The sequence below is a fragment of the Cyprinodon tularosa genome, unplaced genomic scaffold (genome assembly GCF_016077235.1).
Source record: "Cyprinodon tularosa strain WSP-4 unplaced genomic scaffold, ASM1607723v1 ctg57, whole genome shotgun sequence".
Classification (NCBI taxonomy): domain Eukaryota; kingdom Metazoa; phylum Chordata; class Actinopteri; order Cyprinodontiformes; family Cyprinodontidae; genus Cyprinodon; species Cyprinodon tularosa.
Genome location: NW_024039307.1, coordinates 1,982,639 through 1,996,092, shown reverse-complemented (window position 1 = coordinate 1,996,092; position 13,454 = coordinate 1,982,639). Strand labels below are relative to the sequence as shown.

At 37.0% G+C, this 13,454-nt stretch overlaps 1 protein-coding gene across 9 annotated transcripts in view; it reads right to left on the bottom strand.

The window, feature by feature from the left end:
- The window catches only part of kazna (kazrin, periplakin interacting protein a), a 267,686-nt gene that overhangs the window by 57,440 nt on the left and 196,792 nt on the right, over positions 1 to 13,454 (bottom strand). The window contains exon 1 of one of the 9 annotated variants that reach the window (XM_038305921.1): positions 7,930 to 8,147. The exons of 7 other annotated variants lie outside the window; for them this stretch is intronic. The gene's annotated coding sequence lies outside the window, so the exon portion shown is untranslated. Of the gene's footprint in view, positions 1 to 7,929; positions 8,148 to 13,454 lie in introns of those variants that run through there. One more of the 9 variants, XM_038305920.1, reaches the window with a different exon arrangement.

Below are 13,454 nucleotides of genomic sequence, written 5' to 3'. Positions count from 1 at the left end.
GTGGAAGAGGATACAAAACTAAAAGATAGGATTGACGACATAGTCTAAAACAAGATCTGATAAAAAAATATATATAAAAAAGAGCTTTCTCAATTTTCTAAAGAACATCACTAAATTTTCATCTACAGTTTCTGCTATGCAGATTGCATACACAGAAAACAGGGCCCTGAAACTTGTGTATGCCACTTTCAATATAAGGTTGTGCACCATTAAACAAACCTGCTAATTTTGACTCATTCTCTCATTTTGAGGGAAAGGGGAAAACAGTGACTCACAGGAAAAACAGTTAAAATCAGATTAGGTTCTGTCAAACTTTTATTTTCACTTTTTGTGCATGTTTATGGTTTCATAAATGTTCAATATCTTTTCTTCTTTTCGTCATACATACTAGGGGTGTAAATAATAATCGTTTTGTATCGATGCATCGATCCAAAAGCCGACGATCCGATGCATCGACACGTCCGCAAGAGAATCGATTCATGTTTTTTTTTCCTCCGGTCTATTTTTATCCATTTGCTCCTGGGTGTAATTCCCCCTCCCGTGCTGCGGTGGCGCTAAACCTATTATGCCCTCCTACCGCTCTTCCTGGTTATACTCTTACAGCAGTTTGTTGCAGCAAGCTTGACACAGACATTTTTAAATTATGCTCAGTATTGAAGCGTGGTCTGGGCTACACGCTGTGGGTCTAGATACGGCCGAGGCGATGAGGAAGTGGGGGCGAGTTTAGTCCGACGACGGAGGGACAATGGGGCAAAAAGAGCGGAGATTCAGCTGGAAAAAGGCTCCCAGCGTTCTCGCGCACCTCGCTCTTCTAGCGGGTCGAACTTCACGAGTTGTTTTCCGCAATTTCGGTCATAAAAACAAAACAAGCCGGCCTCCTGTCTGCGGCACTGTTTGCAATCAGCTACAATCTGGGAGAGGTGCAGCGTCTCTCAAGGGGGCGGTGACGTCGACACTGGAGCCTTCTTCTTCTTCTTTTATTTAATGGCGGTTGGCAAACAACTTATAGGTGCATTACCGCCACCTTCCAGAATGGAGTATGGACCAGACAAATTATTATATTCTCCCTAAAATACCCGTTCTTCTTAGAAAATTAAAAATACTACCAAAAACTACATCCCCAGATGACCTTTGAAACAATTTCCTTATATCTAGTTTATTTTTATTCCTGTCTAACTCTCTACGCAACATCTCTCTTTCCTGAGTATATTTATTACATTCTAAAAAAATATGTTGGACAGTTTCTCTGGAGCCGAGGTATTGCATTTAACTGATTACACTGATATTGTGCAGTATTTTTGCAGTATTTTTTGATGCAACTTTTCTACTTCTGTTATTTGCTGTTGTTTCTAAAGAAAATGGATAATGATATTACAGCCTTCATTGATTTATTTCAAACTTGAAACTTTGTTTAGCCTGTAAGGTGTAAAAAAAAAAAAAATAATAATAATAAAAAAAATAACCGATTAATCGAATCGAATCGAATCGAATCGTGGTGTATTCTTGAGTATCGAAAATAATCGAATCGTTGGTTCAGGAAATCGATACTGAATCGAATCGCCATGATGGATGTGATTTACACCCCTAATACATACACATATAGAATATCTTTGACAAAGCAGACCCCTGGTTTTGTTTCTGTCAGGCTGTGTGGAGGTTTTTAGAGGAGCCAAATGCAAACACGGAAGCTGAGGTAATCTCTTACTGATTTAATAAATAGTGGCAACAGAAGCATAAATTAAAAAAAAAAAACTAATTAAGGAAAACAAGAACCAGATCAGGGGGGAACACATGGGTTAAGGAGGCAATGAAGGAATTAAGAGAACTGAGCAACTGCAGAGGTGGAGTATAAATGCCGAACAGAACAAAGAATGAAGTAATCAACTGATTGGGAGCAGGTGTGGACAAAAGGATCTTGAAGGGAGCTAGGGGAAAGGGAACTGGCTCAAGGGGACAGCAACAAGGAGACAACGCATAATAACTCAAATACAACCAGAAAACAAATGGAATGGCACAAAATGGAAATGAAACCCATAGACTAGAAAATACAGAAAGACATGAATCAATGTGTAACTGAAAACTCAAAAAGAAAACTTAAACACCTTAGAGTTACTTGATGCTGTAAACATCTTAATTATTGTTTTATTTCCATTCAGTCTTTACTCTGTCCTATAATTATTATGATTTTAGCTCTGTATTCTAAGCCTTTTAAAGTGACTTGTGGGTTGATGAAATGATGAGGATACTTAAAGATTGAGGATCTCAAAATAAGTACAAATATTATTGTTTCCCACAATAATGAAAGTATAGCCTACCAGATTTTGCTTTCCATAAACTGTTTCTAGTAACATGCAGTTTATCTTATATTGTTTTAAGTAAGTGGTAGTTGAGGTGGGAAATGAGGAGAAGGACACAAGGGGAGGAGATTGTAATGCAAAAAGTTGCACAATTTGCCCATTTTCTGAGATACTGAGATAATTAATAGTGTGTGCCCTCTGTCTAAATTTGCAGGTTTGTGACAAGGTGCTTTATCATTAGATGAAAGCACTGGTTTCACTCCGGACACAAATGATTTGATACAATAAGATGACCTATTAGTTTTATTTTACAAGGAAAATACATCTGCCTTCCTATGTTGTATAAGTTGTGCTGAATAATAATAAGAGCCAGTAATTCATTCAGAGATGAATAAGAAAGAACTGTTGTAACCTGATGTTTATTTTTCCTAATATTTGCATCTGCAAATGTCAGGGGGTGGGGGGTGCTGTTGCAGATGCCAAACATTTATTTAACTTGTTCTCTATGATCAGGTTTTTATCATAGAGCCTGTCAGACTATGTGCAAAGCTTTCTTGTGTGTGATTTAATAAACCCTGCAGCAAAGCTGTTTGGGATTAAGCAAGCATGAAGGGAAAAACAATCAGTGAGTGTGAAAGTGTTCTGCCCAACCTGTCAGATACATGGATGGATTAGCTCAGACATGTAGATCAATATGTTTGGGTGCAATCAAACACATGTATGACAAAGCAGTAGTGGGGATTATAAAAGGCTTTCCATGAACAGGTGAACCATTGAGGATTTTGCAACAGAGAGGATTGTTTATATTATCAGATCATTTGCAAATAGGTCAACACATACAGCATTTGTTGGTAAAAATATATGCATGTTTAGGTATATATAGTTTTTTGGGGGGGGAAATCAAATGACAAATGCAGACATAATGCATAGCTATTGCTAACAACATCCTGCAAACTTCAAAATCAATCCAGTTTCTACAACATATTATTTTTTCTAAAAATAGAAATACCATGTTTTGATATGTTCTGCCTGAATAGCAGCAAGATGCAGTGAACAAAATCAGAATATCGAAGTGTCAAAACAATGCTGGTTCCATTTTAAGTTTCTACGTCTGAGATGCATGGATCACGTCTTGTACGGAAAAGAGCTGAGTTTTTGGTGACAACTTCTTTGAACAGAGTACATGTCTAAAAAGACTGCCAATGCAAAAGTCTTTTTAAGGTTCTTGCTGCTACTCTGTCATTTATTTTAAAGAATTTAGGGAGCTATGGAGAAAAACACTGTGTGTAATATCACCAGCAAACTGAGATGAGTTTGATTTGAAACAGTGCAAGAGTAAGCAGCCACATTTACCTTTGCTGTTGCTTCAGGGTAAAATGTGATTATGCACCATGATTTTTAAACAGGAAAATAGTGGAAGGAAATAAAGGCTCAAATCAGAACATCCCTGCTGAAATACAAAATTACTTTCTGCACTCTAAATGTGGCATGGCTTGCCATTATAGTTGCTCAAACATTATCCCTGACTTGATTTTTACAGGCAGCTGATTTCCTCTAATGTGCTTCAAATTGTCACCTGTGTGTCACAAGAAGAGAAACTAGTAAGACCTGAGGGAGCCGTCGCTGCATTCATCTAGGGCAGTGAAGGATAGCAATTACATAGCCAGGACCAGAATCAGCTGCGCTCACAATTACGCTGTCAAAGAGAGCTGACACAGGCAGGCATTTTGCTGTAGCATTGCACATAAATCTGAGCAGATGTCGGAATAGTGTGTTTTCATTTTACTTTTCATACATTGCTCTGACAATATGCACAATGCAGGAGTCTTATCAATCAGGGAAAATAAGTTCTCAGAAGGAGCTTGTAACAAACTGTCAGTTGCTTTTACTTGTGATTTTTTTTATTTTATTTGTTTTAGCTGATATGTCATGGGTGATGGGGGTTGAAGTCTTACCTCTGGTTAGAATGTATAGACTAAAGTAATACTAGCTTCTCATTGCGGTTTAATCATTAGACCTTTAAAACGTGAATAAAACATCTGTCTAAACGATAGTTCATCCATTACCATCGATAAATTGCCTGAAATAAATATGAAACAATAAAAAAAATCTGTGTTATTGACAACTAAACGGCGAGGCATCAAAGTGCACTTATTGGTCATCAGCACTTCACTATGGGAGTAGTTCTTACACACCAGCACTTTTACTCTATTCTATAAAGAGAATATTCTACTACATGCTTGCTGTCTCACCCTAATAGCTGGCAGCAAACCTTAAATGTTACTTCTTGTGAAATTTTTCAAAAATGGCTACCATATTCAATACCTCCATTCAGGTCAGATTTATGACTAACAGTCCTCCTGTCAATATCTTCTACTTAAGCTGTGGATTTCTGCAACCTTTTCAGAGCACTCATGGCCCTTTTCTCTTTATCAGTGCCTTTCTTGACTTTTGGTGGACACTTAAACATTTTCTATTGATGGATTTAACAGTGGTCTGTGAGATGTTCAAAGCTTGGACTGCAGTTCTATTTTCTAACCAAGCTCTGCACTTTTCCATAGCTTAATCCCCGACCTGTGGGCTTTGATTGTACTGTGTGTTCACTAAGGTACCCCTTATATTGAGATGAAACTACACACAAATCCATTCAATAATCATATTACTTCTGAGAGGCATTGTTTGCACTAGATCTGAATTAGGCTTAGCAGAACAAATGAGGAGGGATACAAATTCATGGCATATTCTCATATCATTACCCTTAAACTATACATTTAAGAAGTTCTGTGTTAACCTATACAGAAGGTTCAAGTTTGAGTTTTAATGTGAATAACTAAAGCTTTAGGGTATACATTATGTAGGGTATAAATTATATTATATTGTACACAGGGTATACAAAACAAAATACAATTTTGTATACACTCTGTGTATACAAAATGACTATAAAACTTGTCTAAGTCTAAATGTTTTTGTAATGTCTAATAGCTATGGCTATAATTATAAGCAATAGGTTCTGTGTGAACTATTTCCTATTTGCAAAGACAAACTGCACTTAACAGACCCGGAAATAGTGGTAGTTATCAAAGTTATGTTAGACACAAAGGCAAACAAAAAAACACACCCTGTTTTTAGCAGTGGTTACTAAAGGCTGGCCATCTATGGCATCCATGCTTTCTATTTTCCTTCCTGACTCGTATTATTAACAAGGTAAATATTTTGAAAATAACCTATCAGGCTTAAAGAATCTTTCAGAAGCAGGTTTTTGTCCATTTTTACCTGAGGTTTTAAGAATCTAAACCCACCCCCTAAATTAAAAGGCACAAAACCATTCCTGCTAACACCATTGGACTCAGCAGGTTTCAGCTCCATTTCTTTCTTTTCACTTCAATTCCTTCAAATTCAGTACTTCACAGATATGTTGATGAGGTGTATTAAAATAAGTATATTAAACCAACCATAGAATATTATAAAGATAAGTCCGCAAACTAAAGCTACAACTTATAAGCTCTGAACCAATCCACTAAATCATGTTTTTGTGTGTGTGTGCGTTCCAGCCACTGAATGCATGATATGCACACTTTATAGATACTGTAAGAAAATCAGCTGCTAATAAATGCAAAATAAAGCAGGTGGGTAATGGTCAGTTCAAGTTTTTTTTCAATGACTTTGGACTTTATTGAAATTAGACTGAATTAGTGTCGAATAATGACAGATCCTTTAAATCATTATATGTGATTTATCTAAAAATCATAATAATAAACTTTGCTTGTGCTTCCATTCCATTAAGTCATGTATCATGTTATAATTCTTCACATGGAATAGATGGATTGTAATCCAGAGCACAAATTTTGTCTGCCACATTGCATCCAGATGGAAAAACCCTCATCAGTTGGCTCCTTCAACCTACATTACACTTGTTGCGATTAAGACCATAGATGCATGACAGATTATTGGACTCCAGCCATAGATAGCTTTATCAGAGACATTGATGCTTTGATGTGTGTTTCCTTTAACAGATTTTCCATTAACCGTTCAAAGGGTTCAAAAAAGTAAAAACATTCCTTTTGCATGGCAACTTTATAGTCTTCTAGAACATGCAGTAAAACAAGATGTAAGACTATGCAATATTTATTCCACTTGTGTTAACTGTTACTTATAAATATGAATGGTCCTTAGTAGGGATGGAACGGTTTTTGAAAACCGTCCGAACCGTTTGGTTCGACTGTCTCGGTTCGATTCGCGTGTGTTTTGTTCGGTTCATGCGCTGCTCCTTTTTCTCATAGGCGAAGCGATTACACTCCAGAGCAGAAGGTGGCGGTACTGCGACCAAAGCTAACCACCATTAGTAAACAAGAAGAAGAAGAAGAAGCAAAGCAGCTTAGACGGGTGTAGCAGAAAAAAATCAGTTGTTGTGGAGAATTATGTGGGTATGGCGAGTGGGAAAGAACAGGAGTTGGAAGACGCGCCAGCAGCACTTTATAGGTCTGCTGTATGGGACCACTTTGCATTCAGAGTGACCTACGATGACGGCGGAAAGAAAGTTGTGGATAAAAGTGGAACAGTGTGCATGCATTGTGCAACACGTTTTGTTTATGCCAACAGCAACATGACCAAAATGTCATGCTAACCCCAAAATCCCACATACTCCGTCAGCACTCCGCCCCGCTGCGCTCCAGACCGCCTGCACAAAGCAAAGCATACAGCCTCCACTGAGGCTCCCGGGTTCCGAGTTCCTTGGAGATCGTAGAGGGCATGAGCGAGATGATTAAATTCAAAGCAGCAAAACATGTGGAAATGATCCAGGGTTTCCGCGGATCATTATAAATAATTACAATTCATTAATTTTTTTGGATTTTTTTCATTAATTTGTATAATTACAAAAAAAAAAATTTCGGTGTAACAATAAACATATACCGAACCGAAAACCGTGACCACGAAACCGTGAACCGAACCGTGGATATTGTGAACTGTTCCACCCCTTGTCCTTAGAGGAAAATTGGGATGCAGTTTAACACCACATTGTAAACATTACGAACTCACCATTAGGTATAGTAATAACAGCTTTCTTATGATAGGATTGGTCAGAATGTTTCAGTTAAAGTTATCTGAGAGGCTGATGCAGCAAAATAGGTAGGCAAGCTAAAAGAAACATGAACAACTGCCCGAGGATGCACTGTTTGTACTAAAAACAAGATAAAATACCTTCTTTAAAACCACTATTTGTAAACAATGTCCCTGCAGAACTCTTCAACTCATTTATGGGATCTAAACATGCCTCCCTATCTATCTATAAGAGTTTTGATACAGCCTATTACTGCAGAAAATTGTCGTCTTTTGTCATCTTTGCAGCTACAAATTCAAATACATAGAAGCTCTCAGCCTGTTCCCTCTTTTACACTAAAGTGGGTGATTAATGGTTTACTGTCTGTCGCAAAGTTCAAATACCAGAGCGTCTGAGGTCAGAGGAGGTTGAAGTCTCCTAACGGCTCCACAGGGCTACATGTGATTCTTTAGCAGACATGACACCTGCCAGTAAAAACCTCACCGTCTCTGTGTAAAACCTCAGAAAATTGTAGGTCTGACAATCACTTCACCCTCTACTCCATTTAAGTGCAGACTCTGCACTTGTACTCACTTACTGGACTTTCCTCTTCAGAAGAAAGCTTTCCAGGAGATTCCACGATCAGTCAGGTCTATGATTTGGAGTAAAAAAAAAAAAAGGCAAAATAATTCTTTTTTTCTTCTTTTTCTTCTTAAATCTGAAGCATCTTCAGTGTTTTGCCCCTGAAGTCATGCTTAACGGACACCAGGAAATACATCCAGGGGCTACGGTCTGTCCTTACTTCTCTGAATACCTGTTGAAGGCAACTCCCACAGGATCAGTGACATAGTACACCAGGCCCCTCCCCATCTGCACAAACAGTTATGGTGAGGAAGAGTTGCTCAGCAGGGCAGTTATTAGGATTTTCCCACATTACCTAAGCATGTGCACGTACACATGTACCTGACAAGGCAAATGAAGAGTTGAGCTAAACCTAGCTCACAGGCAGGTGCTTTTTGATCTGAGTGTAGTTTACCACCAGTCTGCTGCACAGCAACAGGTCTGCCAGCTGTTGACTTGCCTGGGGCCTTAGAAAGCTAATACTTTGACACGTCATCATTTTCTTTTCTTTCAGCTTTTGTTTAAGGCTGCACTTTTTTAACTCCATTATTCTGGCAAACTAAAAGTGGTGCAATTACAAGTGGATTTAGAGTCAGAGTTGCATACAAAACAAGGCTTTAGCAGAAGATAAAATTTTATTCAAATAAGTAAAAATGAGTCATATCTGTCGTATAATATTATCATTAAAGTATACTTAAAATGCATGCATCAATGAAAAAAAAAACAGAAAGTTGAAGCTTATCTGGTAGAATGAGAAGTGAAAGGAAAAGTGAAAATTAAATAAGCTCCTAGTTTCAGTCTAAAGTACAACACTTGAGAATTTTAGGGGAAAAACATTTGCTGATGAGAAATATTTTTCTACCTTACAACATCAGTTTTTGTTACGAATATTAATACTTCTGCTAGTAACACTTTTCTACAACCTCTTCCTGTCAGTAAAAAAAAACTTTCTCCTTTAACATTTGATAAGGCTGGAGCACACAGATTAGGATCTTTGAACATTCTTTCGAGATCTAAATAAGTGATGGCTCCATTCTTATATTCTCATCTGTCTAGCTCACTGTACAGGTTTTCTCATGGATCTAGGTAAATGAATACTGATTTTGAGCTCAGTAATCCCATTCTGTATTGATTCAGTCATTAAATTGTTGTGCATCTTGGATAAAAGTCCCAGTGAAAGAAAGTTATTTTGTATTATTGTCTAAAAAACTTTTATTTAAAATGTGATGGTATTTCATGGGGCTCATAATGCAAACAACACTAACATTTCAAATACAACTGGGGAAAAAACAGACCCATATAGCCACAAATATCCTCCACTACACTGAAGACTATGTATGTATTATTTTACTATGTATTCACCTTTTTTTTTTTTTTGGGGGGGGGGGGGTTCCTTTTGTTATTTCCCAACAGCAATGATGGAAACTTCAGTTTCTGACCAGAGCTGCATTATTTGAAAACAATCTTTCATGGCAACTATGAAAAATTTTTGTTTATGAGGTCTGACATTAAAACACTCACCAGCAGATCTAAAGCTGATGACACAGTGAAAATACTGTCTGCAATCACAAAGAAGTACATTTTCAGAATGTATATGCAAAAATGGAATTTAAGCATTGTTGATCTCTTGTAAGTTCTTATCCTTCTACATCTGTCTTTCTACAGCTAGTTGCATTCATAAAACAGCAAAAAAAAGTCAACAGGGAATTGCTCTGTGGTTTAAACAGCCAGCAAAATGATGCAGGAGCCTGAATTAAGAAAAAAGATTAATCATTACATTTATATTTATGTAAAACTGTTTGGTTTTCAATAAATTAGCAAATCAGAATTAAGTAAAAGACAGAGCGCATGATGATATTGCTTTTAGTCCTCTGAGCAAAACACAGCATCATAATGACACTATTATTGCTGCAGCCCTGTTTACATTTGCTCACTGAACTGTACCATATCCTTTAGAGTACATGCCAGAGCTCCAACTCTTATAAAGCCAAAGTACTAATCAGCATGTCTCCTGGCTTTCCCAATTAAAAGACTCCACTTGCCAAGCAGGGGCTGTTTGCATTACAAGAACCATAAAAGGAAACTACAAGGATCAGGGGACAACAAACACAATTAGATGGCTGATGCAGCAAAAATATGTTGTTTACCTCTGTCTTTCAACATGTTTTTTTTTTTTATATCTTAGACACCAGAAGCCAACAAGCTTACAGTATTATCCTTTAAATGGAAATCAATTGAGGCAGCCAATTTCTCTACTGTCATTTACAGATTATGTAAAATAAAGTTAGGAGTAGCTTCACATAGCCAAGAAGATGTCAACCTTGCAGTTTCTTGAGAGAGATAAATTAGTTTAAAACAGGCCTTGAGGGGAAGATTAGCAATTTATTATAGTTGCATGCATATACTGTAAATGTGGCTGGCAAGGCTTTTTATTAATATAGCCTGCTGTCCATTTTTGCTCTGCATGCCTTTACCATTCCTTGCTACTTTAGATAAAACACAGAGACATTTCCCTCTTCTTGTTCCTGTGATTATTTTCAATTTTAGCACTTTGCACTTTAAAAACCTTGATATAAACTAGAAAGAACTCATAGCTTACTAATTATGAAGTGAGACCAAAATGAGAGAAAGCACTGAGATATAAAATGGAAAAAGTAAAAAAAGGACAATAAATACTAACAGTCCTTATTCTTTATGGGAGTTTATCTATTACACTAGCACAAAATGGTGCATTGCAAACAAATCCAATCTTTTTACAAATAAAAGTGAATAGTGTAACATGCATTTGTATTCAGCACCTCAATATCTTCAAGTCATCTTTTGGACTGCTGTCTTTCAAATTTGAAAATATACCGTAGAACTAAAATTGTTTCCCCATTCGTCTTTGCTCAATAACTCAGCTGCTTCTCTAAATCTTGCTTCCTTGCTCCGTCTCTCAATCAGACAGACCGGGCGGGGGACGATATTTCTTGATAGGTTTGCAGTTTCAATGATAGAGCCCTTGTTCCATGCCTGGGATATCTGCTGGTATCAAGATTTATTTGTGTGGCTCATTTTAGAGTTGTGAAGGCAGATACACTACATATTAGAAGATTTGTTGGTTTATTTGTCTGCATATATACAAGCACTGACATGTAAAGCCTTCCTAAAGAAACAAAAATAGTTTAATCTATTTTAGGAATACAAAATTATTCTTTTAAAGAAGAGTTTACAAAATTCCATAAACTCTCAATATTCATCAAACAATGATAAACAAATAGTGTGTGTGAGGGTACCATGAAGGTTAAAGGAAGCTAAAAGATTTGATTTTTCCAGGAGTTTTATCGGTGATGGGTGAATGATTTTTACTTCTTAAGGTGTAATGCTTAACTATTACAGTTAACTTAAGTTTGCTTGTTCAGAAGTTGCAGTAACATATTTGTGTAAAACAAGCAGGCCAAGTCTCTTTGGCTTCTTTGTTAAAATACCTTTCTACAAACAAATTCAAAATAACTCTTTTATGAGAAGGAAAAGCATTTGTCTTGTCTTAATCTTCTGCTCTTCTGTATTTTCAATCTACTGATTATAGCAGAGGATCCCGTATAACACCTTCACAACCAGCTCAGGTCTTTTTATTATTTTTTCTTCTTCCAACCACCATAATCAATGCTTTCACCAGACATCAGCTGCTGCTTAGGTCTAAATCCAAGCAGCCAGCTCCAACACCAGATGCCAGCAAAGATTCAGTGCGAGTGGGCCTGTTTTTAAATGGTCATCAGAAGGGCGAGCAGACAGTAATAATACCAGTGACTCATTGCAGCAGGACTGCTAGCCTCCTGTCAAGCCTGAGTCCAAGGTGGGTTCTAGAAATAGAAGGTAGACCTCTGCATCACCTTGCTTCCTATATGTACAATAGCATGAGTATAGAATTTAACATAAGAGTTTGTCAGGCCTTACAAGTTTTGGGAATGTTTATTTATAGCTGAAGACATAGAAAATAACGAGGTAATACTGATAATTTTGATAATCAGATTACATCAGGAAAGTTTACTAATGAAAATAGAATTTTTTAAATTCACCAGTTGTGCTACATTAGTGCTTACCTCATGTGTGCTATTGATTTTTAAACATCTTAACGAAAGTGTTCAAAAGGACTGACTCACCAAAACATCTTGAAAGAAGAAACAGTTGCACACCAGCTCTGAGAAACACAGCATCGCCAAGAATAGACAAAGACAATGCGTAAATACAAACTGCAGTCTTGGTTATTTTATTTATAAAGGGAAAAAGATCAATACCAACTTGAGCCTATGTGAAAAATAGTTAAAATAATTTTAAATAACGTCTTTGTTACATTTTAATATCGCGTATTACAGATGTGGAGACAACATGGAACAGTTTAACTTTACCATCAGTGGTGAGTGTATTAAGATTACTCCAAGAGCACTTCAACAACTTAAATAGGAGAGCACAAAAGAATTCACTAAAACATCTAAAGTGCTTTCGATCTTTCCAACATACTGTCATGCAAAGTTTGATTGAATGTTTCAATTGTAGAAACATTACAAACGACCACACACCTGAGAACAATAGAGATGGTTTTCTAGAATGTGTTGCTATTGGGCAAATTGTAATTGTTCTGTCATATCAACTACTGTAGTATTAGCAATGTAACATGCTGTCTGGAGATGAAGAGAAAGAAATGCAATTCTAATGGGTGCAGGAAGGGCCATGGGAATATCCTGGAAGACATCAACCGTGGAAACAGCTCAGATCAGTTATGTGACTTAATGTTTACCATGTACAAAAGCATTTGTGGATACACAGCTACTATAGCTTATAGTTTCCTTCCACATATATAGTTCTTATTTGAGATAACAGAGCAAAAGAGGAAAAATATGCAAGGTGTGGGAAAAAAATAGCACTTAAATTGTTTGATTCAGATTGTTTAATTTAACTTCTAATCAATGCATGACACACTGCTAAACTGACCACCTGAGATTAAATAATTATGAAAACAGTCCTATGTGTTGAACAAGTTTGGCATATTTTTTTTTTTTTTTGTTTCATCTTAAACATGAAAACATACTGACATGTAGCGTTAAGTTCTAAAACATAATTTCTGTTGCACTTAAAGAGGTGCAGGTGTTGACGAAATTGTTGGCACAGTAACAAATACAAATCATCTCAACTCACCTCTTCTTTGCATAATTCTCACTTTATAATCAGAACACACTCTGCATTCAGGCAATCTTTCACCTTGTCCTCCTCCTTTTCACGGTGCTCTTCGGCTATTTTTTCTCTTGCTTCATCCTCTTTATCAACTTCTCTCTCTATATTTTTTCCACACACACTTTCTGATCCCTTTGCTTTGACCTTCTAGTTAAGCCAGCACACATTCAGGCCTCCCCCAGCCTGTGACATCAGAGCCGGTCAATGTGCAGAAGCAGCACCTGTCTACGTAGTGATCCAGTGCTGGCTGTATACCTTTGTTTCCGCTCTCCTTCATTGTCTCTCTT